Here is a 22467-nt window from a genome sequence, read left to right as displayed (position 1 = left end):
AAGGCTGTACTTTAAGGCTGTTATAATTTTATATATTTCTTCTGATGGCTTCAAATATTACTGAAGAAAACTAGGGGGCATATGGAGAGGTCGTTTGTGTAAAACTTAGCTGAATTAAACAGAAAATCCAGGAATTTCTGAGTTTACAATACTTTTGAAATCACAGAAATGTCTGGGGTGAAAAGAAATCTTAGCTTTATTTTTTTAATTTTAATGTAACATGTCTTTTTATACATACAGATTGGCCTATATCTCACTATATGATTCTTATTGATCTTCAACTCATAGTCCTGTTGCTCCTACCTCCCAGTTGGTGGGATTTCATTCACACATCACGACATCCTTGTGACCTTTTAGGTTGAATCAAACCCATTTTAGAGATGTTGAGCCACTGATAACATTATTTTATGCAGGAAGATTGCTGTTAACCTGTATTATTCCATGATGATCAGGCACATACTTAGGTATTTCACAAGGCTGCCGAGTTTGGCTTTAGTAACTATATTGCGGATATTGGTAATACAGTACTGTCTTACACTAAATGCAGGAATAGAGAAAAGCTAACGGATTCGGGCTGTCAGTAAGTATATTGAGTGATCAGTTCAGGTTTGACTCCAAGCTGTAGTGGCCTTTGGGATCAGCACGAGGATAGTCGTCTTCTTAGAAAGGGCTTGGGGCTGGGCACTTGATGATGCCTGGATTGAGGAAGATCACTGAGAATCCAGCCATCCCTTATTTTAGCACTGCACAGGACTCATTTCTAAGCACAGAGCAACTCAGAAACTGCATGTTCATGTGCTCTGCTAGTAACAGCCTGAATTCTATCTATCCTTACCTAACTGAAAGGCCTGTTCATGTGAATGGTTTTTGTTTCTGGCTAGCCTGCTGTAATAGGGTGTATTCTGAGCCATTTAAAGAAAGGTGAATGCATGGATTTTGTATCTGTGTGTAAGCAAGTGGCTTATTAATAAGACAGAGATAGGGTGGTGAAGTGACTCTGTGAATAAAGTGCATGATCCATGAGTGTGACAACCTAAGTTCAGCATCCATGGAGAACCAGGTATGATGGGCTTTGCCTATAAACCCAGTGTGGTGACAGGTGGAAACAGGCAGGTTGCAGGGGATTGCTGGCGAGCTGCAGTAGTGAGCTCCAGGCATAATGCAAGACTCTCGAAATATAAAGTGCAGACCATCTGAAGGAAAATTTGACTACTGTTGACCTCTGTCCTCTACATGCATGAAAAAAAATATATGAAAAATATTTCATATATGAAAAAAAATACCTGCATACACATGTTACACACACACACACACACACATCTCCAGCATCTTTCTATGAAGAGACTTACTTGAATGAAATGCCAAATTTTTCCTAGCAGTAGCTTCATCTATATGCCTTTTTCTTTACATTTGTGTTCCCCTCCTTCCTCTTGCCCCTCCGACCGTCTCTTCCTCTCTTTCATTTCCCAGTAAGCACTCCCCTCAACAGCTTGCTGCATTCTTCACTCATCCATCAATGACCCTTGGGCTTCCTGGGCTCTGCTTCTTTGGAGAAAAGTTTGCCCTGCCCCCTTCATTAGGCCTGGTGCCTTGATCCTCTGATTTTAATTCTGCTTAATCCTACTATATACAAAGAGCTATTTAAGACAAATCTTTTTAGTACATGCTGGAAAGCAGATCTATAGTAAAACAATTATAAAATCATTGTGGTCCGGGTTTATCAGACTCAACGAAGAACCAAACTTATAATTGCAGGTTTTAAAAAGTCTAGCATCCAAGGGAGGGGGAAAAGGAGGGAGGGGGGAAGAAAGAGAGAGTGGCGGGTTGGCTCAATTTAATTTTAGAGGTATCTTATTATCTATAGTTTGGGATTTCAGTTTACTGATCAATATTTTATGTTGTTTTTGAATATCTTAAAATCGTTCCCTTCAGGCTGAGATCTGTGTCGTTAGGTGGACTTCATGGGATGGATGGGGACAAACTGGACCCCTGACCCAGTCTTACTTCATTGAATTCCCCTTTATTTTACAATGTTCTATTTTTGTTTTCTTTAAAATAGATTTTAAATTCTTTTAAAAATCATTTACATTTGAATTCTGTATGTGCGTGTGATATCATTATTTCTGAGCTACTCAGAGCTACCTTTGCTACTCTTATCTCAAAAGTCATCTCTTACCCCTAGTAAGCAGGGAGAATGCTCACCGCATACAGTTTGCTGTCTGTCTCTCGGCACTGGGGATTATGAAATGGGAAGAAAAAGAACCAGATTTAGTTTTCATTTTTCAAATAAATTTCTAGGCAAACTCTATAGAGTTTCTATACAAACTCTGGGGCATATTAATATTTAAAAAACCTGCAAACCATTAGCTTTAAATGCAATACTTTTTAACCTCTAAATATCGTGAAAAGGTAGATGCGGTATCTGGAAGTATTTAAAGGAAAAAATTAAGTTTTCCTTACAAAGGCAGCGAGCAACAGTGTTTGCATAATGAATGTAACATTGGTAGGTAGAGGAGCTAAAGGCTATTTTCTGTCTGGATGTGAAGTTGTGAGGAGCTGCATTTTCCCCAAGGAGCTAATTATTAGCTGAAATTACTATGGTAGCTGATTTTACAAGAAGATCAAGATTCCTGTAAATAGACTTAAAAATAAAAAACCTGTATATATAGTGTTTAAATTTAACACTGAAACCATGTAAGCCTGTTAACATTTTTAAATGTATGAATAAATTCTTAAAAGTATGAAAGAGTTTTAGTTTAAAAGTTTTATAATTTATGAAGTAACATTTGAATTTTTCCCTGAGTTTGTATTTCCTTTGGTTATAAAATAAGGACACCATATAATTTTCAGCTGGGCATATGAAATATCAATACACAACATCACTGTCTGTAAGATACGAGGATACTGAAGCAACGATAGCCCACAGTGAGCATCCGTGTCCTGCATCCTTCGGAATCACCTCTGCAAGAATATTCTATGTGCTTTCATGAGAAACTTCAATCTTTTCCAAGGTATGTTTCTTGGTAATGGAGGGTCCTGTGGTTTGCTCCTCTTACCAGATTACAGCCTTTCTCTTCTACTTACAAAACCTGGTTTCCGCAAGACAGGAAACAATTCCTTCCCTCCAGTCTATCTGCTTGGGTATAACTGAGTCTACCTTCTGACACCAAGGAGTGTGAGCTTCAGGAAGGGACAGAGTGCAAACCCTCATCTTCAGTGCAAGGCAAGGTCATTTCACTCCAACTCACTTCAGCTGTGGCTACCTGCACAAGATGGTAGGGGCTGTCAACATCTGGTCATGGAACAGAAAGGGGCTCATGAGGCCACTCTCCTCCCTGAGAATTTATGCTTCTGGGGAGAAGGAGACATTTTCTGCAGTTGGGTAGCCAATATAGGGTGCTCCTGTGAGCACTAAAGATGTTTTCTGGGGCACACATGAAGTACACACACATGGACGTAGAGAGAGGGCTTGTTGAGCTAAGGAGGACATCAGGAGGAGTAGGAAGGGGAAAAGAGGCTCCTAGGTGGCGACTATGATCAATATACATTATGTGCATGTATGTAAATGTCATAAAACTCATTATTTATAATTCATATATGATAAGGGAAAGTATTAAATAGGCTGGGCATGGTTGGATAACCCTCTAATTCCATCCTGTGGGAAACAGGAGGGGCTATGTGTGAGTTCAAGGCTAGCCAGGGTTATATAATGAAGGATATATAAGTCCCTGTCTTAAACAAACAAAAATAACCTTGAAAACAAAATGAAACAGCGAGAAACTGATGGCTGTACTGGGGATGGATATGTAGCACACACAAGATCACCTGCAGTGAGTCAGTATGCATACCGTTTCTTTCTGGGATTTCTAGAAAAAGATATTTCTCTTGACTCAAGATGCTGAGTTTAGCAATAGAAAGAGGTGAGCGGGAAGTATTTGTTACTTGTTATACCACAATAAGAGTAGAGTCTTCTGAGAATTGCTAGAGCACTAGAGGCATAAAATGATGGTCACCAGTGTCTTGATGACTTAGATCCCTGATGTACCTGCAGGTAAGCCATCAGCCAATCCTCCTGCATTTCCTCACCACCAAGGCCATTAGTTTATTTGTTTATCTTATTCTGCTTAACTTAAATTGTAGGTGTGTCATTTACATAAAAGACTGATAAATGAAATTTTGATTGTCGGTAGTGTTTCTTCTGTGGGTTATGATAAAACACTAAATGGCAAGATAGTTTTATTAAGTTGTAGTCTATGTATTCTCATGAAGGTGATTATTAAGCAACGTCAAGACAACTCAAGAAAAATATTAATTACTTACATATTTCCTACTCAAATATTTACCTTTATAAAAATTAAGCCAAACAGTCAGGCAGTAGTGGCATAAACCTGTAATCCCAGCACTCGGAAGACAGAGACAGGCACATCTTTGTGGGTTAGAGGACAGCCAGCCTGTTCTACAGAGAAAGTCCAACCACAACATAATTAAGCAAAACAATCTAAATCTAACTTTCACTTATAATCTAGTAAGGCTGAGAGGAAAATAGTCAAACAAAGAAGATGTGGCTTATAAGAAGGAAAGTAAAATGCATGTACTGTGACAGAGGTGAAGCACTAGGTTACAAGGAAGTCAACACATTGCATTGGGCAGATCTAAAAAAGAATTAAGGGCAGGTGAGCTGGCTCAGTGGGTAAAGGTGATGCTCACCATCCCTGGCAGCCAGAGTTCCATCATGGACCACACATGAAGGAAGAAGAGATAACTGTCCCTCAAAGTCATCCTCCAACCTCCACATATGGCACACTCACTCCAACAAACCAACCAACCAACAAACAAGCAAACAAACGTATGTGAAATTCTAACGGGTAACGAGCTCACGGTGCATAATTGCCATGTCCCCACGACACATTCATTTTAAAATTGTTTGGACAAATGCCCCGTGGTTATTTTCTGTCATAGATCTTTTCTCACAAACAGGAAACCTTGCCATTATTAAAATCTCTTGGCTGGTTGCTCATACCCTTCCATTACCTTGTTCAGATTTAGCCTTTGTCTTGTCACTAGCAGCTTTTTTCAAAACAATGACCTTCATCATGAAGTCGGAGATTATTCTCGGTTCTAGCCTGGGCTTATTCCCAATGTTATTTTCTTAATGATACCCTGAAGGGGCTGAGTAGACTGGTTCAGGATTTCCTCTGTTTCCTTAGTGCTGTCTGGAGTTCACTGAGTAATTACTTCTCTCAGGTCACTGACTATCTGTATGCCTTGTCGTTGTGTTTCTACTTTCCCACCACCATCTTCTGGACCTGGTAGACCTTCCTATTGGTTCTGAATGCAGGAGGTCTTGAACATTTGCTTTGACTTATTGTGTTTTATTTTGAAACCAATACAAACCAAAGCATGGATGGAACAATTTACTGGTTGCCTTGACATCAGCAGACACTTCCACTGAGTCTGCCAATTTGGGCCATGGGATACATTTTGTCGTGGGTAAAATCCTTGCTATGAAAATTAGACAGTTTTTCCCTGAACAGCCTCAGGAATTAGCTTTCATTTCCTAAATGTAACTTTGTTATTCTGTAGATCAATAATGCTCATATCAAGCACATGATCCCTGAGGCCATCAATCATAATTTTGGTTTCTCATAACTAGCATTTTCCCAGTACTTCTAATATTGAACATAGCCAGTACTTTTCATAATAGCAAACTTTCTCATTTATTCTCTTTTTGTCTGATGTTATGAGGTCCTTATTCTTGCCAACCACTGTGGCTCTGCTCAGAGAGCAAAATGGTGGTAATAGAAGGTTTTTATAGCATTCTTTAGTGTTTAGTAGTTAATAATTTAGTAGAACTGCAATTCATCATTTTTCCTCTTTTCACATAGGATTAATGAAATTTGGGGGTTATTTGCATGTCTTTGGACTCTGTGTAATTCATATAATGACGCTTAATAAATTTATTAAGGATTATCTGGATGTCTTATAGTTATAACTTAGTACTATAAGAAATGATGCTATGTCAAGATCTTTGGACACCTTTGTTCTTTCAATAATGGTTCCTACAGCTTTTCCTGGGCTGGAGTTTAAGAATGGTATGGTTGGGAAATGAAGACAGACTTGGAGATATTTGGGGAAGGTCTTACTATGGTTACTCTGTGTGATGGAATATGCTTAGTCACCCCCACCTACCTACCTACCTCCCTCAGCATGCACAGGTGGAGTAGAGTAAATGACATGGCTCATTTACCCGCATGTGACAGTATGAAGAAAGCATTTTAATTACCTCCAGACTAGATGCATATCTCTTTGTTCAGTCTTATTCACTAGCCACTTGGAGGTAAAGTCTACATAGTACCTCTGCTTGTTGGTAACAGGTTCTGGGCCTGCCTTTGAAGGGTGAGGACCTTGGGCAGTGATATGGCTATTTGTCACAAAGTATTTTTACACACACACACACACACACACACACACACACACACGTACGCACGCACGCACACACCATTAAAGCAATGTTTTTAGGTCATTCTAATTTGGGGCTGAAAAGTGTGGGTAGTCATATTATTTCTGTTCTTTTAGTATTTTACTCCTATTTAATTGTTCAGTATTTCTATCAGGATCATTGGGGAACAGAGCACACTTCATTAATTCAGACAGCTTAACTAAAGAGAAAACAGAATATTGAGTGTATCATTCTGTGTGTTTCTCAAGAAGCATTCCAGGGGATCAAGGTGTCCTAAGAAATTCTGTTTTCTTTTTGATACAGGTTGTCTTTTATGGAACCCCCTTATTGTATTCTCTGCCTTGAAGTTCTCCAAATTTGAACAGTAACACATTCCTTTTATGTTGCCACTTGTTACAGAGACAGACAGCATTCTGACAAAAACTTGTGACGTTTGGTGACATCTTTGAATATAGCGTAGCATTTCCTAGACACATTTTTCCCCTCCAGACACATTTTTGATTCTTTTCTCTCCTATCATCTTCTTTCTTACAGAGCATACTGTCAGGTTTCTTATCAGTATTATCAGGAATAGATGAAAACACCATTCTTATGGGAATGTAAATTGCTTTGTTTTCCTCAGAAAATACAATGAAAATAGATTTTTCAGTTTCATAATCTCTCATATGGTGTTAGAATGCAAAAGTTCCAAAGAGCAATGATATGTTCTAGCTGTGAAACAATACTATACTAACGTTCATAATTTTGACCAAGGGAAAGAAAAGAAACTTCTAGAACTGATGTTTTCTTTCCTGAATTGCCATTTGATTGTAAGTGGTGTACATTTAAGGACAAAGAACAGGATGGTTCTGGGTGTTCTGTAAGAGTTAATATTGCTGGAATAACTTTATCAACATGTTGTTCACATTTAAAATATTGAAGCTAAGTGGAACCTTAGCTTCCAGTTTCTACTTTTCATAGACAACAAAAGTGAGGACAAGGTAAATGATTTGCCTATACAGTGATGGGAACAAGATAAAGTCATGGTTCTGGTAATAATAATTTATTGTAAAAGTTACTCTAGGACTGGAAATGATAGAGTTCTTACTGTGCACACATGAAGCCCGTGTGTGTGTGTGTGTGTGTGTGTGTGTGTGTGTGTGTGTGTGTCTTTAACAGTCAATGTTTCTCCTTCTTGAAACATTTTAAAGTAGGTATCTTTGGAAATTTTTCTAATTTAATACTGCCTAGTTTTGTGAAAACTTAAAACAATGCCATTCAACTCAGGAATCTAGATCAGTTTATAAGTGGTTGATGCATATATCAACCTAGGCCAGGCATTATTATTTATTTTTTCTCTTCTTCCCACAGTGCATTTGTGCAAAACAAAGTAGGCTTTGGCCCTTTTCTATTTGTTAAACCAAGGAAGATTAGTTATATTACTTCAGGCACATAGAAACTCACATCTGTTATATGATTTTGTTCTCTATGAAATAGCAGGGAACTAAGAAGTAAATCCTAGAATAGATAGTTTATACTATACAGGCATTGAAGTATGGCTTAAGGGTGTCTTTTGTTGTATTGCTTGTTTATTTTATGGATATTGATACTTTAATAAGTTAATTTTAGCTTATAAATTCAATGCATATTGTATAAATCATTTTTCTACATGAAAATTTATGGATATTAATGTGTTTTATTGATAACTATTATAAACACAAAGAACATGTATGCAAAAACCCAATACATGTACTTTTGACAGTACAAATATCCAAATATCTGTGTGTGGTTTCACAATGTGAACAAACCCTTTCACCATGGTCCATGTCTTTTGATTGCCTTTTACCTTCTTGGATATAATTATTCTTATGTTAGACATTTTCACTAAGTCCTCTGTAGTAGATTAAAGGTTGTCAGGGATTCTTTGCCACTCTTTCTGTCAAAGAGTGGCTTCTGCCCACCCATTTCCCTTTGGAATGTAAGTTTTCTCTGTGGCTTTCTGGCTAAGAACCATCCAGCTTTCATGCAATGGTGATAGTATCATTTTGAAATCATTCATAAATACACATTTTGGTTCTATTGTAGGATATAATTAGAAATTTTATGAAAAGGAAGAAGTAGATGTATCTTTTTTGACAAATTGCTTAGGTGGTTTTGATGCATGCTGGCCATAAATTTGCTCTGTATTTAGCAGAAATAGAACTCCTAAAACCTACACTGTAAGCTTACTAATGGTATGGTTAATTTTACGACCTATCCAACTGGGTAAAGGGATACTCAGAGACTGTCATAGCATTGTTTCTAGATATATCAATGAGAATGACTCCTCTGTATTACCAATGTGAGGTTGGACTTCTCCACAGTGAAGAGAGGAAGAGAACATATCTGGAATCTAAGAAATTCCTTAGGGCTGAGGATTTTGCTAAAGGCAAAGGGGACACAGAAGGATGGCCAAGAGAAGGAGAGGGCTATAAATAATACCATCTGTTTCAGACTGCATGACCAGTTGTAGAAGCAAAATGTCTACTTAACTCATCAAAGTGCTGAGTATAAATGACTCTGAAGACCCAATGTCACTTATACTATCACTTAAAACAATAGCATTCAACTCAGGAATCCAGATAAGTATAAGTGTCACTTATTCTACTTAACTCATCGAAGTGCTGAGTATAAATGACACTGAAGGCCCAATTGTAGACTTCCCAATATCATGGCTCAGGTGACCTCAGTGAAGAGACGTTTTAAAGAATGTAATAAACTGGCAGATGGAGAGGGGTTCTGTGAAATACTGGCTTCTAGATATGTCATGGTAGGCACATGCATTGTTACATACACAGGATCTGCTCCAAACCAAACCGGTTAATTCTAGCATGGATGGGGAAGGGGCCCCAGAAGCTTCAACCCCTATCAGAGAGCTATTGGTGGTTGATGGCTGCTGAGGGAGAGAGAGACTCATTTGGCTGCTGCCGGGCTGCTTAATCCCCTGTTAAAGGCAACAGAGCCATGCACATATGGGCAACTCTAATTAGACACAGGGGACTGAATAACAATAAACTAAGGACATGAGGTTGGGAGGGAGGCATGGTGGGGAGCACAAGGGTGAGCCAGAGGGAGGAAGTTGTGGATGGTTATGATGAATATACTTTGTATAAATGAATGAAACTTTTGAAAAATAATAAAAACTTTTACAACAGAAACAAGGAGTATAATTGTCATAAGTATTTCCTATTTATTTTTGTCATAAATACATGTTATGAAGCAAATACATTTGCACTCTTTCTTTTCTCATTTCCTATCACATAGCTTAAGACATACTAACTTATATCAGTATTTAAGCCTTATTAATTTTACATTTTAATTCTGGTATATCACAGAAGACTGTCAGTTCTTCTTTGGGGAAGGTATCATACAACTTTGGGTACTATACTAGAGGGCATCATGATATTGATTATTTGCTTGATTTTAAGATTAAATACTGTTTGAGGAAATGCATATTAATGCCATACTGAAAAGGTTTGGGTTTGTCACAGTTAATTTTACATGTTAACTTGGCTGGGCCACAGAGTACCCAGATTATCTTATTGATTGTTATTTTTTGGTCCATTTGTAAGGATTTTTCAGGGAGATATTATTTGAAATATATTTGAATACAGTTCACTCTTCAGTTGCTTTGAATATAAAATCAAAATAAATAAAATAATATATTTTAATAAATATGTATTTATTAGTCATTACCATCTATTATGTTTAATTATTATGTAATAAATAAAATATAAAATCACATCAAATATAGATCACCACTGAGGATTGGGCAGCTTCCAACACACTGATGGACACAAAAGGACAAAGGCATGGAAGAAAAGCTAGGTCACCCTCAGTTTTGGAATTGCAACACACCTTTTTCCCAGGCCTTGGGCATCAGGTTTTCAGACTCTAAGATTTAGTTTTGTTTCCCTCTTGCCCTTATCCAGACTCTCAAGGTTTCAGGACTCAGGCTGCCTTCTTTTACCAGCCCTCCTGATTCTTTAGCTTAAAGACAATGCATTGTGGGAATTAGCTTTCACCACATGAGCGAATCCCTATAATAATTCTTTTCCTCATCTCTTTAAATATCTTATTAAATATCTTAAATATCCTTATCTTGATTCGTTTCTCTGAAGAACCTTGACTAATGTATGTACCTTCCTTCTGGTCCTTTAGGGCTTCTTTGCAAAACAAACCTAAACTCTATGCAGATCCTTGGTAGTCTTTCATATCTTCCTTTGTTTCATTTGATTTCGGTTGTAATAGAGATTTTCTCAAAGTGGCACAGCTGAGCATCCTACTTTTGTATCTATAATTTTTTGCTTAAGTCACTAGATTTGCTTAGTAAAGATATAAGTAACATCAAAGTTCCAATAAGTTACGTGCCTTTGTGGGGAAACTGTTTACAAGAATGGGTGGATAACTTCCCTAGTTTCCCTGAGAAGTTTATTTCTGAGCTTCCTGTAGGTTCCTAGTAATATCTTGGCCCTAGTGGCATTGGGTCCTCATTGTTCACAGTGGGAACCAGATCAATATTACAACTTCTCCCTTTCTTTGTTCTGTCATCCCCTTGCTTCCTTCTCCTTATTTCTTATGATTACTTTCAAAATAAATCACCTAAGAAATTCACTCAGACTAGGGGAAACCCAAGGAAATATATTTGTATTCCAACATCCAGAACTTGGAGATTGGTGAGGTGGCTCAGTGGGTAAAGATGCTTGCTGCCCAGTCTGATAACCTGATTTTGATGTGTGGGACCTACACGTTGGAAGTAGAGAACTGAACAGTGCCATGGTGCGCACGTGTTTAGACATAAACAAAAATAAATGAAATGTTACTGTGAACATGGTGCACATGCATACTGTCTTAGGGTTTTACTGCTGTGAATAGACACCATGATGAAGGCAAGTCTTTTAAAAGACAACTTTTAATTGGGGATGGCTTACAGGTTCAGAGGTTCAGTCCATTTTCCTCAAGGCAAGGGCATGGCAGCATCCAGGCAAGCATGGTACAGACGGAGCTGAGAGTTCAACATCTTCATCTGAAGGCTGCTAGTGGGAGGCTCACTTCTAGGAAGCTAGAATGAGGTTCTTAAGTTCATACCCACAGTGAGTCACCTATTCCAACAAGAACGTACCTCTGAGTAGTGCCACTTCCTGGGCCGAGCATATACAAACCACCACAATACAGATTTACACAAAAACAAATTAATTAAATGGTCCTGTGGACAAGAACTTCTAGGAAAGACTCTGGATTTTCAGAGACTGATGGGCTATAGGACTGTGGAGAGATTGGACTGTTGCAGATTCAGAGCTCAGTTACCTTGAGCTAAGTTCTGGCTCTCCAAAACAGCCATTCCTTGTCTTCGTCCATGTCAGAACTAACATCTTGTGACTAACATAAAAGTAGAAGCCATGTGATGTTCATGGGTCATGCTGTTGCTGGGAACCATGAAGATGTGAGGAGTCTATGCAGCCCTATGAGGCTATGTTGCTGAGGGCCACATCTGGGTCCATGGTCCTATTGCATCCTGAAGATGTGTTGATGTCTATGACCCATGTTACCACAGAGGACCATGCAGATGTCCACAGTCAGTGTCACCACTTCAAGCTATATTCATGTCCATGGACCATGGTGCCACAGAGGGCCAAGCTGGAGTTCATGGTCAAGCTTCACCTGGGGTCCCGTGGTCTATATTACCACCAAAAACTATGAGGATGTTTACAGTCTATACTGCCACCTGAAACCATGTTGCTGTCCTTGGCCTGTGCTGCCACCCAGGCCCATGATGGTGTCTGTGACCTGGGCTGTTGCAGAGACCCATGTCAATGTCTGTGGTCTATACTGCTATAGAAGACCATGAAGAGGTCCATGGCATGTGTTGACACCAGAGACTGTGTGGAATTTCACAGTCCTATCTGTGTTTCTACTCACTAAAAGGCAGGGGAGCTACTTTTGCAATGGTGTTGATGACTATAGACTCATTGTTGAGAAAGAGGGACATAGAAGGCTCCTGTGACATTTCCTGTACCTGTCCCACCCCACCCTACCCCACTGCCCAAAAATTAACAGCCTAGAAATGAAACCATCAAAGAGAACTCTTAAAAAATGTGATAAGGATGCTGATGTGTAGCTCTTGACAATTGAAGGCTTCCAGTGTGTATGTGTGTGGAGAAGGACTGTTTTCTTTAAGGGGTTGGTTACTGGGAGTTTGACCATACCCAAGTGAGTGAAGGCAACATAAATTGAACTATGCCACCTTTTTGCCTTCCTCCTCCTCCTCCCCCTCCCCCCTCCCCCTCCCCCTCCTCCCCCTCCCCCCTCCCCTTCTTCTTCTTCTTCTTCTTCTTCTTCTTCTTCTTCTTCTTCTTCTTCTTCTTCTTCTTCTTCTTCTTCTTCCTGTCTTCTTTGGGGAGATGGGTGCAAAATCACAAGGATGAGAAGGCAGACACTAGAGTGTGATGGGGTGCACCATGTGAAAGTAAAAAATAGATAATGAAGATAATATGTTGTAAAAAGGAAATATTTAAGGAACTGATGTTAAACTATAGTCAACATGATACAATGAAATACAATAGGATAAAAAAAGCTATTTTGAAATCTCTTAACAGATTGTTAGCATGCAGCAATGTCCTAGAGAAAAGCTTCCCACTATCTCACTGTAACCATTTCTCTGATGTACTTACCATTGTTGTTTAAACTTGCCTTGGTTTATGATCTTATTTTTCCATAAAAGTATAAAACTTCATGAAGCTTTTTCCATATTGGAAAATGGAATTTGGGGAGACCTAAATCTGGCTTGCCAGGCCATAGTCATATGTATGTTCCAAGATAACTTTTCATTACTCAGAGGTGAGAATTTTTTTGTTGTTGTTTTAAAAAGTATAAAGTATAGAATTTATAATTGGAAAACTGGGTGTTTGATTAAGCGATGATGAATACTTACTACTTCTTTCTCTTTACCTTGGATGTGCCATTTGTTAAGATGATGAATTACTTCCACCTTGATCTCATTTTCCAAAAATGAACAGTTACCCATCAGACTACAGTGATGAGACTGGTCTTTGAACACCTTCCATCCTTTTATAGTCCCACTCCCCTATAGTATCCTGAAAATTTGCCTCATTTTCTGCCTTCAGTAGTCTTTGTAGGATACACAACACACACACACACACACACACACACACACACACACACACACACACACACACACACACACCATACCCCCCCACCCCAAGCTTCAATACTTAGCTGGAGAAGACTGAACAGTTGTTGGTAGCCACGCGTACCGTGCCCAAAGATGGCGCTGATTTCCTGTGAGTGAGTCAGCAGGGCACAGCTGTTGTCCACCCCGAAGGACGCAGTGCGCATGAGCCAAGCACGTCACAGCCTGCTCTCGGGGCATGCAAATTGGGCATTGGGGCTTGCACCAATCAGGTAGCGACACAGGTCTCCTAAGCATATATAAGCAGTGCCTTTTCCTCCCTCAGGTTTCCTGTTCAAGAGAGCTGTACAATAAAGGCTTGTTCGCAGAAGAATCCTGTTGCCACGGGTTGTTCTTGCTGGTGAGACGTTGGGCGCACGACAAACAGTCGTTTTGATAGACAAAAACTCTCTGTAGCAGAGGATGGTCTTGCTGGGCACCAAATGGGAGGAGAAGCCCTTGGTCCTGCCAAGGCTGGACCCACCAGTATAGGGGAATGTCGCAGTGGGGAGGTGGGAAGGGGCGGGTGGTTAGGTAAGGAAATACCCTCATAAAAGAAGGGGGAAGAGGGATGGAATAGGGGGTTTATGGATAACATTTGAAATGTAAGTAAAAATATCCAATATAAGAAAAAGAAACTCTCAAAATCCATTGACATTCACAACCTCACATTTTTGTAGGACATAAAGATTGAGAGGAAAACGAGATTATGAGAATATGATCTACTATCAGGATGACTAAATGCCTTAGTACGTCAGAGCCAAAGCCAAGGACTTAACACAAAATGTTTTCCATTTCATATTGATTTGGAAAAATGAAATGTGGCACCTGGGGATTAAGCTGTAGATTTCAATCTATTTTGCTTTGTAATTCGAGACCAATTAAAATCTATGATAATGGACATAACCAGGAAGAAAAAGCCTATTCTTCTTTCAGCAACTAGTAATAATCAATTAGAAACTTTACTGGTGTTTTCACACAATGGCTGCCATTGGAAAGAAGCAGAAGGGGCTAAAATGTGTGTTCTTTTAAAAGGCAGAAGGAGGGCGTGTGCACAATGTGACGCTGTCTTCTGGCAAGCACCTGCAAAATGTTTCAAGGGCTCATGCCAGGTTCCTATCTTTTGGTATGCTTTCTCTATTTAATCCTTGATATATGAAATTCCTTAGGAGGCAGAGACCTTCATTTGAAGTAAGGAAAATTTCTAGTGGGAAAAAGGTCTTCTCCAAAGCATCAGGAATAAAAATCTGAACTGGGAGTTGGTGATACAACTCCTCCTTCTGCTGTGCGGTAATTATCTCTGCGAATTCAGGTAGGTACCGTTGCCTCTCTGTGGCTTGATCTTGTTAATAAAGGTTCCCACAAATATGCTGCCTCTTCACCTGACACCTTGCAGCTGATTAACTCATTGAACTTTAATGATAAAAGAGAGTCTGGAGTGTTGTGGGTCTAGAGCCTAATTATAAGTTAGTCCCTATTATCCTTAGTCTTCTAAATAGCCATTCCTTGCCCACCCCTTGTGTCAGACCTAATATCCTATGAGGAACAGATACTCACCAGAATGTATTAACTTAACAAAATTGTAGTTTCTACCAACCAATGATTAAGAGTGACCAGTCAACATCTGAAACCTGTAGCTGGGGTTTCTCTGCTTTGTTGCGTCCACCTATTTAATGTTTCCACTGATGTATTTGAATAGCATCTTGGTTTATGGTTTTCTTTGTTCTATTACTAAATAACTTTATAGAACTGCTTCCATGAAGTAACATGATGTGGTGATAACCTCTGTCCAAGTTCCCAGACTATTGCCACTCATATTTGGCTCCAGAATAAGCTATCCCTTTGCCCCTTTGGGGTAGCAACTGTATTTTGCATCAACAGTTCTTACGTTTGTAAAATAAATTCAGAAAAAAAGTCTGTAATCTTCTGACAGCTTTAAAATTTGAGTTATCGATGGGAATTTATGAAAATCTGCAAAACAGATGTATTCTGTTTGGAGTGGATTTGATGAGAAGAAAATAAACAAAAGAAGAGAGGAAAGGGCTGTTCTACCAGACCTCAGGATTTCCCATGACAGGATACTCAGGTTCTTAGTGTCTCAAGCAAAAAGATCGACAAGGTGCATAGTAATAGTTAAAGGACAAATTTATAAGAGGCAAAAGTTAAAAACATAAAGTACTCTCCATAGAATAGGTGGTGATTGTGGTACACTCAATGCTCAAGAACTCCAAGTCCTTTTTTTGTATGTGTGCTTTACTAGGTAGAGGGAGAAGCCACTTTTTAGGGATGGGAATGGTATGGCTCCTTATTCCCATGGGCATATTGGATATTATATAACTTTGAATAATCTGTACATGCATGGACTGTATGTCTCTTAATTTTCAGCTTATGTCTACCCATACCTGAGCAATAAGTGAGTATGCACATGAGAAAGTAAATAAGAATTTTCCTCTGATACGAGTCTTCTGAGACAGACTAGCCTTCCTTCAGCTTGTACCTAACACTGGTCTAACCTGGTCTATTCTACTTTTCTTTCCACCTGGATGTATCTGAGCTCAAATTACTCACATGCCGGGACGTTCTGAGTGTTAAAAGGGAAGAAGCAGATACAGCAATGAATAATTGTATTAGGGTAGCTGCCCCAGCTCTGGCCTCACTCCAAGTTCACCTACCTTAATTGGGGGAGTTTGAAAGGGACTGAAAAACAAAGGAAAGATGAATTGTGCTTCTTTACATTTTTGCCTCTTGAGCATCATGCCAGCTCATTTGTAATGTGCACGAAGTGACACAACATGCAGGGAAAGACTCAGAATTGCTTTAAATGGTGGCTTTCATTGAATGGCAGAAATAGGTTCTGATAATGGCTCTGTCTCTGACCACAGAAATTCTCAGAACCTTGATTTATATACCTAGAGAAAGGTGATAAGAATATCTGAATTATGGAGTGTGATCAGATATTAGAAAGCTGGTTATCAGGAGAAAAACGGTAGCTAAGTAGGGTTATATCTTCTGTGTGGCATCATGCCTCTCTGGTGGAAAAGATAAAACAGCTCGTCTCTGTGTACTTGAAAGACAAAGGACACATTCGGTCATGCTAATGTTTTGTCAGTCTCTCGTACAGTTAAGCTACATCATTACTGCTCAGTGCTGTGTTATTTCCAAGATAGCATTCAGCCTTGTCTTTAGAGCGAGCATAGATGCATTGTAGATGTTCTCTGAAAAGTTCTGGTTTGGGAGTCAAGGGGGATTCCGAGGAGGCTTGTCTTTTGGGTAAGAGACATTAGTTGAGATATTAAGACCACAGAAAGATAGCTTGGGGGTTGTCTAGTCGAATTCAGGCCCACCTAGGTAAGTGGGGTCCCTTCTTATAGATTTAGAGGAAAAGTAGATATCTACGGCACGTACTTGATGAGGTACATGATACCTGTAGTACATGGATATAATTAGGCTGTCTCAAATTCTAGGACAGCATGGAGAGCAAATTGAGTCTTATAGTCTAGGGAACAAATATGACTTTGGGGAAGCGGGTGAATTTGAAAAGAGAGGCTCATGGAATGTACATTAAGGCCTTAGCTAGACCCAACTTACAGGCTTATAGCCCATTAGCCTGGGTTCTGTGTGCAGAATCAGCTGTGAGTGGGGAGAGCCACAGCTGTAGATAAATGGGACCTGAGCAGCAGCCAGGCTAAATTCTAACATTGCCAATCCTTTTTAAAGACGAACTCAGAACTAGATAGATGAAAAACAAAACAAAAGAAGTTATGAGTCGTTGTCACGTGGCCAATGTTGATGTTATCTACATAATCAATACCATTATTTTGAAGAATATGATCTGAACTAAAACCTACATTTATTACTAGTATTCATGATGTCAGAATGCCTAATACTTCTTATTCACTTATATTTCGTGATAACCACAGTTTCAACCACAGTTAAAAAGAATATCTCAGACTGTGCCTTTAGTTGCCCATGGAAGCTCAGATTTCTCTTTTTACCTAACATGCTTTTTCACTTTGAACATGCATTTGGTAAAAACCCCTTTTATATTTCTAGTGTCTCCTGAAGGTACTCATGCTTCATGTGAACTGTTGATGCAAAAACTTAACCTTCCCCTCAGAGGAATGAAGGACGGTTTATTGCAGAGTCAGATATAAATAACTGTGGCCCAGTTACATAGCTACATTTTTCTAAATCCCATATTTCAACATGTTCAACAGTTTCATAAAGTTTTTGTAGAAACAAAACAAGGAAATTCATACACTAAGGTACCTTCCAAATACATTAGTGGAAGCAGTCGGGTAGGTGAGCTGCAAGGCTAGGCTCTAGGCCTTAGATGCTGTCTGAGGACGCTCTTAGCCTTCAGGTTGGTGGGAGCTGGGGTTGTCTCTATACCTTCCAAATGGTTTCAACTAACAGTCACAAGGATGTGAGTGGTGACATTGAAGTTGGTAAGGAATGGCTATCAAGAAGGCTAAAGTCATTCTAACATAAGCTGTAATTATGCGCTGAACAGCAGCGCTCCAACCTCTCAACAAAGAATGAAGTTCTAATCAGTTTGTCAGGCTTGCAAGGGTTCAGGGGAAGGTAGGGTTCTTCCCAGGAATTTTCTCTTCACAGAACAATAACTTCATTTTTCTCACTATGTTTTCTAATATTTAGAACTTCCTGAGCACAGAATAGAAGCATCCAAACAAATGTTGCTAAATATATAGTTTAATATTGGAAAGGAAAGCTCCTTAATTCTTTAGATCCATGAATCCCAGTCTTTCTAGTGATTAACGTCATAACTACAACTTCCAGACCAAGAGCAGTTGGAGAATTATAGTAACCTTGAGGACAATGGACTTTGAAACTTTAAAGAATTTTAGAGTAGTTTGGACCAGGTATGGGAACCATTTAAGCAGAAGATCTTGTGAGTTTTCAGCTTGGGGTATTGCAGATCCAACCAAATACATTCCTCCTATTTTCCTGTACAGTGTTGGGGGGTAATATTCTAATGTCCTGTAGCGATTTCTTGCAACATTAAGGCTTGAGGTGCATATTACATATGCCTACTATAATAAGATAATGTGGTAAAATATGCAGTTTTAAAAAATCTTCCTTGCTTTGTTTATCAGTCTTCAATGCAGCTTAGTAAAATAATAGATAATTTGTGGTTATTATTTAAAAAATTTATCTAGTGTCTATGAATATACTTTTCCTATATGAAATTTTATACAATTACACTTCAGGACTGAAGAGACAGTTCAATGGCTTAAAGCACTGGTTGTTCTTCTAGAAGATTGAGGATTGATTTGGCGAACCCATGTTGCAGCTCATAACTTTGAGTAACTACAGTTCTGGGGGATCTGAAACACTCTTCTGGCCTCTGCAGGTACCAGACATTCATGTGATGTGCAGTCAAAACACTGTGTACATAAAAGAAAACAAAACCGCTTTTGTAATAGTAAATGTCTTGAAACACTAGAACCTAGACCCATTCAGGGGGTTACAGCTAGGCATGAAAAGGAAACGAATTGTAACATCCATGCAATACTGCTTTATACAGGGGAAAAAAGTAATTTATCACAGAAAAAAAGTATAGGCTGTTTACTTCTTGTTTCAGGACAAAACTACCTAGCTCTTATTTAATTACCTTGGGGTGCTTTTATTCTCAGAAACAATAGCATTATAATGGATGTGCTACCAAGGAAAGACCAGACTTGTTCTATACTGTAGAGGAGCTTTGAAATGTTTAGTAAGTAGGAAGTTCTTGGGAATAAAAAAAAGAAAAATGGTCCAGGAGCTGACTGCTATAGGCCGTGGTCTTCAGCCTCCTTTATGCTGTTTAGTAAAAGTTAAATAAAAAAAATGAATCGTGAAAGGAAGCAGAAACAGCATGGCAGGGGACAGAAGAAATGCCTGGGTGTGTGGAAACAATCTAAAGTATTTCTGCCTTGCAGCTCCAAAGTCTTTACTTTGGCTTTCATACTTTTGGGCTGTGAGGGATTCTAGACGTGAGCTCATCCCAGTGTGAGCATTTTGACACTAGACACTCTGCTTTATAAAGCCGTTACCAGTTCAATAAATCATGACCGGACACGTCATCTTTGGTAGGATAAATTGTTGAGATATCAGTCTGTGTTTGGGATTAGTGGATATAAAAGATCAGATAGAATAGCCACCAAATCAGGGGAAGACGAGAGATTCTTGAATGTGAGAATGGGAGAATGGGATAGAGTCTATCTTTCTTAATGCTACCACCCTTTAATACAGCTTCTCACGTGTTGGTGGGCCCCAAACATAAAATTATTCTATAGCTACTTCATAACTGTAATTTTGCTCCTGATGTAAATTGCAGTGAAATATCTGAAATGTGATCCTCAAAGGGGTCTTGACTCCATGGGATAGAGGATGGCGGGTCACAAGATAACACAGTTCAGCATCCCAAAGTTTGGCACCTTTCCAAAGGCAGGATTTGGGGAGTAGATGGCATATCTAGACCCTGGTGTCCATGGGTAAAAGATTTGAAGGTGATCTTTTTCCTAGTCTCACTTCTGTAGGGCAAAGGTCCCACCTGAAGTAGCCTTTCTTTCGCAATGGAACCCAAAGACACAGCCTGAGTATGAGGGAGGGATGTAGATGCTTCTCATGGCTGACAGTGAATCTCTTCTTCATTTGACTATGTGAGGACTTTCATTAGGTTAGCACATATGTGTCATAATAAAGAACCAAAAACTGGTATTTTAAACTGGAGAAATCCATTTGTTGTTGTTGTTGTTGTAGTTTTAGAGGCTGAAAGTTTGAGAGAAAAGCATCAAGAGGAATGTTGGTTTCAGCTGAGAACTGTGAGGAAGAAGCTATTGCATGCCTCCTCTCTCCAGGCTTCACTGGCCAAGTCAACCTATGAAACCAGACTTTCAGTTAGCAGAGTTGTAAACTCCTTGCAGAGAAGACACTGTCCCATGGGCTATGGCATGGAATGGAAGAGGTAGTAAGTAAATAGCAGTTGGAGATAACTAACAATAACACATCTCCCAGTATCCCCCATCCCAAAGTTCCAATTGTTGTTATTGTTGTGTGTATGATATGCGAATACTACAGAAACACCGTAATCGTGGAATAAAAGTCTGCGACTGTGAGGATGTTGGCCAGTTTTCACTGGTAATGGTACTTTTAACAGAAAAAAGGCACAGTGAGACTACGATTATTGAAAAACAAATAAGCTTGCCACATTTTTGTCTTCTTCATTCATTCTAAACTTGAATTCTCTTCTGAATTCCCCAAATTTTCCAAGATTAGAGTACCTGGTAAATGTACGTTCTCCAATTTGAGTGTTGAAAACAATTGTTGCCTGCTGCAAATGTCTACTGTTACTGCACTATGTAGCATCTAGGGTCAGTAGAAACTTAGGAATAAGTTCTCAGTTTTCTCCAGAATGTGTCCCATGCAGGCTATAGAAGTATAATGAAGACTTTGAACACAACTACATACATATACATTATCCATTACATTTTTAGATAACTCTACTATCTAATTCTTTAAGATTTACAATTAGGTCATCTTTTAGCTCTAGAGAATGAAATCCAATTCCCTTTAGTGACTATAGAATATGAAAGGAAAAGATAAATTTTATGTGCATATAGTTTTTGAACAAGTCCTTTTAAATGGAGATAAATCAGATGCAGTGAAAAAGTCTTGCGTGTAAGTTGTAGGTGCCATTCCTTTCTGAGATCTGAGAGAGTAGGAGGAAGAATCACATAACACCCTCATGTGTTACAGTGACAAGACTTCCAGGGTGACAACTGGATCTTCCTTACAATGTATATATTAAGAACATCTATCTTGGTAATAACTTCCCCTAGATAAACAAATGTGACAGATTTCACCTATGTAGAGCTAAGAAATGCACTCATGTATGTCTCATAAAATATGCTCTTCTTCACACTCATGGTATAAGGCAGTATGTGACAATTACTTGTCACTTCAAGTGAAAGATCTACATCACATGCTCTTGCATAGATGACTTCCATGTTCTCTTTGGGATTGGTGAGTTAGGAGCAAACACTCAAGTTTCCATGCTCTGCTATATGTGATGTAATCCTTCAACAAGCTTTACAGTCCCCAGCTGCCACTTGTACCTCTGAGAACCATGATTCTTAATTACAAGAAACCAATTTTGATGAAGATTGAAAGTGACAGAGACTTCTGTGGAGGAAGTCATCTGTCAGAATATCAGCTATCCCCCGTTCTTCTGAGTTTGGGAGAAGATTTTGGAAACAAAGTCGTAATTTTATACTATTGATTCTTAGTAGACTAATTAGCAGTGACTTACAGGGAACTTGTGACATTTCTGCCCAATCATTTTAAAAATCAGTCCTAATGCAAGAGAAATCACTTGGCTCTTTTTTTTTTCTTTTTTAAACCTAGGAACCTTTCCAGCAGAAGAAAGCTCACCCTACGTGGAAGTCAGCCAGTATCTGCCCGTTGATGTATCTTGGTCATTGTTGGACAAAGTTTTTAAAAATTATTCTGTTCCTTGCTCGAAGACTAACACAGGGCAAGTCCCATCACTTTTTGGATCTGAATTGGGGGTTTCTACTCCATCTTGTGCTATTTAATTCCTAAATAAAAGACATAAAACCTATATATTTATAGTAAGCTTTAAAGTACTAGCACGTGTAAGATAAGAACCTTCTATGCTATTCTGTCTAATCCCCTGTCAATAACTCCAAGGCATTACTTGCCATGTTCTGCCTGGGCTGCTCCTATTCCAGTTGGGATGCGTTCATGATCTATCTTGCCATTCTTCCTTCTCCCT

The sequence above is a fragment of the Rattus norvegicus genome, chromosome 4, assembly GCF_036323735.1.
Source record: "Rattus norvegicus strain BN/NHsdMcwi chromosome 4, GRCr8, whole genome shotgun sequence".
Lineage (NCBI taxonomy): Eukaryota > Metazoa > Chordata > Mammalia > Rodentia > Muridae > Rattus > Rattus norvegicus.
This window is presented reverse-complemented; position numbering follows the sequence as displayed.